The sequence below is a fragment of the Mus caroli genome, chromosome 4 (assembly GCF_900094665.2).
Source record: "Mus caroli chromosome 4, CAROLI_EIJ_v1.1, whole genome shotgun sequence".
Classification (NCBI taxonomy): Eukaryota; Metazoa; Chordata; class Mammalia; order Rodentia; family Muridae; genus Mus; species Mus caroli.
In genome coordinates this window covers 96,006,783-96,012,369 of record NC_034573.1, presented here as the reverse complement: position 1 = coordinate 96,012,369, position 5,587 = coordinate 96,006,783, and the positions used below count along the sequence as shown (strand labels likewise).

Here is a 5,587-nt window from a genome sequence, read left to right as displayed (position 1 = left end):
GGGTAGGGAAGTGGGGGGCGGTATGGAGGACTTTTGGGATAGCATTGGAAATGTAATTGAGGAAAATATGTAATAAAAAATATTAAAAATAAAAAATAATAAAAAAAGAAAGCAGACTGAGCAAGCCAGTAAGCAGCGCCCTTCTCTGGCCTCTGCTTCAGGTTCCTGTCTTGAATTCCTACCTTGGCTTCCATCAGTGATGGGCTTTGATTGGGATATGTAAACCGAACAAAACTTTCCTCCCCAAGCTGCTTTTGGTCAGAATGTTTTATCACAACAATAGAAAGCAGACTCTAATAATATTACATACTTATAAATCTTCTCCATACAACAATCCTAAGGAACTACTGCAACCCAGTGCTTGTCTCGCTTTACACGTGGGAGAACACGCAGAACGGAGACAGCTTTTTTTGTAGCCACATAGATAGAAAAACAAAGAATCACAATTCCAAGAAAACCAGACTAACTCCAAAGTCCATGTGTCCCTCGGGACTGCCCTGCCTTTTTCCGTGAGTCATGATACCTCTTTTCTCCTGGACATTGTTTGAGGGGAGAAAGACAGACAGGAAGTCAGCTGTAAGAAGTCTCCATGCTGCTTTCGTGAGACATGGTTACTGTTACAGTTTGGCTATGGCATGTCCTAGAGACTTGGTCCTTGGTCCATGATGCTTCTGGGAGGTAGCAGAAGCTTAAGAGGTGGGCCTTCCTGGGATGATGTTAGGCATTGAGAGTGACCCCTTGAAGGGGACAGTGGAACCCTGGTCTCTCTGCATGTCTCCCCTCTTGCTTCTAGGCTGCATGCAATGAGCAGCTTTATCTAGTATAACTCCTACTGAGCTGTATTGCCTCACCACAGGGCCAAAGGCAATAGGATCAACTAAGCAAGGACTGAAATTTCTTAAAGTATAAATGAAACAAACCTTTCCCCCTCAAAGCTTTATTATGTCAGGCATTCTGTCATAATACGACAAAGCTGGCTAACACAGTTACATACTTGTGTTGTTCCTGGCTGTTTTCCTGTTTGTTTGACAAAGTCACTGCTTGGGAGTACTATGAAAGTGGGGAGAGTGTCCAGAGTCTAAAAGCGGCATCAGTAGCAGCTAACTTTGGCTAGCTTGTCGGAGGCATGGTAGGAGAGACGTGCCTCTTCAACGTTATTCCAAAATGCCAAGGAAGCCTCGTGAAGTAGGATAGAAAGCCAGTTGCATACCCAGCTTTGTTGTAATGTGGGAGCAGCCAGGTCTGGACCTTTGCTTCCTCATCTATAAGACAGAAGAGACTGGATAACACCATGGTTTCCTAATGTGAAGCCCTTAAGATTCACAAGGCACAAAATGATTGTCATGCACAGGCAGCCTTAAGTAGCCTTTAACCACATAAAATGTTATTACAGAATCAAAATGTTATTCTAGCCAATTATCCTAATCAATGCAAAAAGAAAGTTGTGTATTGGTTGTTTTACTCAATTACTTTGGTTAGTTCATAATTTCTTCTTAAAACTTTAAAATCGGAGGCTGGAGAGATGGCTCCGTGGTTAAGAGCACCGAGTGTTCTTCCGAAAGTCCTGAGTTCAAATCCCAGCAACTACATGGTGGCTTACAACCATATGTAACGAGATCTGATACCCTCTTCTGGTGTGTCTGAAAATAGCTACAGTGTACTTCCATATAATTAATAATAAATCTTTAAAAAAACTTTAAAATCTGTTCCTGTTTATTTTACCACTATATTATTACATCCAAATTTTTGCCAATACTTTCTTCACAACTGATGTTTTCCCCCATTATTGTAACATTAATTTCCTTTTAAAGTAGTTGATTTAAATACAAAATAAACTTATGGGTTTTTGTTTTTTTAAAAAAAAAAAAGAACAGCCTCTTCCCTTACCCAATGTGAGGACGTGTTAATCAAAGAGTATCATTCCCTGGTCATAGACTAGACATAGAATCCATGCCAATATAATTTCTCTCATGAATTTTTGAAACAGAACTTATTAAAGAAGGATATTTCTTTTAGGTAGGTGGTAGCTCTAGGAATAGGTAGCCTGGAAGCCACAGTGGCTATGTTTTAGCCCCAAAGAAAAAGCTGAGCTACAATAGATACCTGGCTAAATGGAATTACAAAAGAAGCGATTGCTGAGGTCAAGCATCTTTGTTTGAGGATATGGTTCTTGTCATCCTTAAAACCCAGATATATAATGGCTTCTTTAAGTCTGCAGTTTGTTGATGTTTTTCTTATATTTCTTTGTGTATAGTTTTCTCCAGGGTAATGCATCCCTAGTGGAGATGGAATCCATGGTTAATCTGATGCTGACTGCCTTGATACATGACCTTAGTTCTATGGTGAAGTACCTGCTAGATATTTGCTTATGTCTTCACATTTGTATCTCAACCTTATCATTACAAGAGTTTCAGGTGATGAATAGGACAGAGAGTGTTGTCCCCTTAGTTAACATTACCCTGGGGCTCAGGCAGGCTATAGCCCCAAACCTACTTTCCACTTTGGTCTTGCCTTGTTGGGATCATACCATGAAGGCTTTCCTTGCAGAGTCCTGGTACCTGTGTTCATAAACTTGTTTCTGGATTAATCATAGATTCTATTCACAACTCATTTTCCCACTGTCTTCTCTGTTTGAAAATACTTTTCATGTTTTTTACCTTGAGACACACAGTCTCTTCTGTTTCCACCTCCAGGTTATACTCTGACAGGCAACATGCCAGTTCTCCACCTCCTGACTTAACCTCCTTGATTCCACCTTGAGAACTACTCCTGTTAGTAACTTCATTCACCTGTCTTAGTGTGAACTTGAATCCGAGCTCAGAAGGCTGGAAACCTGAAGAGAACCAAGTTGCACTGATTTCATCAAATGCTTTATACAGTAACTGTCAGTGAAGCCAAAAACCAAGATCATGGAAAGGTCCCTCCAATGTGGAAAATGGTGAGTATTTTCTAATTGTGGAATCATTTTCTACCCGTGTCTTTTAGCCGATGGCTATGAGCATGGAGTGGTATTTTAGAAAGTCTCACTTTCAGTGAGGAGGAAAAGTCTGATAGGGAAAAGTACAGATTAAAACAATATGATGTGCTTTTTACAACTGAGACAAAAGGCTGAAATAGAGGATACAGCCCAAATTAGCTCCTGAGCAACTCCGTCTGATGAGAAAATTATCCGACAGCAAATTACATGCTGTGCTACACCAAGAGCTTCACTGAAATCTAAGACATTGGGTTAACCAAAATGAGACAAAAGGGGCTCAAAGAAGATATGCATTACTGTGAAGAAGAAAGAATAGGAACAAATATTTTTCTATCAGTCATATGAGTCTGGTTTTGAAATACCTGAGATCCAGGCACAGAGTGAATATCTGCAGTCCTAGTTTCTTAGGAGTTGGAGGCAGGCTAAGACTGGAGTCAAAGTGTTTGAAGTGCCAGGGGTTGAACTCAGTGCTATGTGTTGCTACACATGTGTTTCTCTGCTGAACTATAATCCCAGGTAAGTCCATGAGTTTGAAACTCCTGGATCAACACATCAATACCTAAAAATGCATAAGATATGATAGATAGTAGGGGAGCCGTGTTGGCCTAGAAGCTTATCTTCAAGATAGACTTTGTCTTGTTTCAGTTGTGCAGTCCTGAAGAGGAAAAGGCTCATTTGTGATAAGGAAGAGAATATATCCATCCTGATGACTACAGGTTAAATATACTATTTCAAGAGGACACTTATAGTTCAACTGATAGATATGTGTACCTGGGTCCCAACAAACTGATGGCACATTCAGTTAATAGTATTATTGATTACAAAGGTGTAGGCTGGGGAACAGAGGCTTAAGAGGTACATCCTGGCACCCTCCGTGCCAGAAGTGAAGAGAAAGGAGAACACCTGGATGAGAACAAGTTCTCGTGGTATCTGGGCCAAAGCCAGCCCAACCCAGAGTGATCTCACAGGGAAGGGGCCAGGTAAAAAAATTCTTTCTCTCCTGTTTGGAGCTTCATCCAGAAAGCCTTTAGACACAAGAAGCCAGTGAGGTGCTTCATACAAGCCAGACAACTGGGAGAGCCAGGTGATGAAAGGTTGACAGTGATCCTATTTTAATGAGGCCATGAAGAATCCGATGGTGTAGAGACAGATGATAAAGTACAGAAGGGACTGTAGCATCTTTACCTACCTGTGATTATATGAATGAGGTTAGATTCTTGCTGACAAAGTTTGATCAAAAGACACAAGAGGCACAAAAGCACTTGCAACACACCAGGGGGATTAGTCTTCTCCTAAGAGAAAGTCAATGCAAATGAAGACAACGTGTTAATGCCCAGCTAGGCAATGTGACATATAGTTATTACTCTTTTGGGAAGATCTAGACTAGAGATAGTATAGAATTTAGTTAGACAAAGAATTCAACTAGGACTGTTCAATCAGAAAAACCTTGTGTCTGCTGAACACTTTTGTTAATGGACATGATCATAAATATTATGAATAAAAAGAAATCAATCCAGCGAATGGGGAAATAACAGGCATGCAGTCAGAGGGCAGAAAGCAGTTCATGTGTCAAGGCTGTTTGGGAAACTTTGTGATTAGACTTATATTCCTAGACAGGGTTAGCCCAAATAAAAGTGTAATCAGAAGGGACTGTCCCAGGGTGAAAGACAAAGAATCCGATGTGCACAGATAGAAGACAAAAGATAGTGACAATTTACAGGCCCAAACCTGGGGCAGTTCCCTCTCTCCTGGGTCTTAAAAGAAACCAACACTGCCATCTTCTCCATGTCACACTTCTGGCTTCTAGAATCATGAGGGAATGTGTGGGTTTTGTTTCAGCCACCCAGGTGGTAGAGCTTTGGGATAACATCCTTAGGAAATACATACATATTCCAGACCCCTTTTTCATCCATAGACATCAGTATAGGAAGAGGCCAAAGTGACTTGCCAGAGTTGGCAAATGTGATGCTGAGATCACCACTGGATCTCCTGTACTCCTTCACGAGGCATGGCTTTCAGTTCTGCTCTCTGCCAAGTCACCAGCCTTTGCATTAGTGCGTCCTTGTCCATGAGCAGGTTCAGAAAGGCCAGTGAAGAAGCCCAGTGCCATCATCCAGGCAAAAAGAGTTAACACTGCAGGATTAGCTGAATGTTAGGTGTGAAAGAAGGAGAGGAGTCAAGCCAGATTCTAGGGTGAAAGCAGGAATAAAACTCTTCATTAATGTGGAGAATTCAGATGGAGCTATATTTTGTTGGGGGTGAGAGGAGAAACTAAGAGTTCAGTTTTGAACATATTGACTTTGACATATATACTAGATATCTGAGTGGATATGTTAAGCCGGTTTTTAGATATAGAAATGTCTAATTCAGCACAGAAATCTAGGCAGAAGATACCAATTTGAGTATTGTCAACACTTAGATAGTATTTAAAGACAGTAGAGGGGATCAGCCTCCCAAAGGAGTGAGCATACACAAAATCGCAGAACCCAGGAACACTCTAGAGTTTAGTTTAAGAAAATGAGAAATAACCTGCTTTAAAAAAAAAAAGGAAAGAAAATAAGGAAGAAAGGAAGGAAGGAAGGAAGGAAGGAAGGAAGGAAGGAAGGAAGG

The 5,587-nt window shown here is 40.9% G+C and overlaps 1 protein-coding gene across 3 annotated transcripts in view; it reads right to left on the bottom strand.

Annotated features, from left to right (window-relative positions):
* Dab1 (DAB adaptor protein 1) overlaps positions 1–5,587 on the bottom strand; it is an 853,780-nt gene that overhangs the window by 846,367 nt on the left and 1,826 nt on the right. For all 3 annotated transcript variants that reach the window (XM_029476417.1, XM_029476418.1, XM_029476419.1), the window contains exon 2: positions 4,167–4,269. The gene's annotated coding sequence lies outside the window, so the exon portion shown is untranslated. The remainder of the gene's footprint in view (positions 1–4,166; positions 4,270–5,587) is intronic.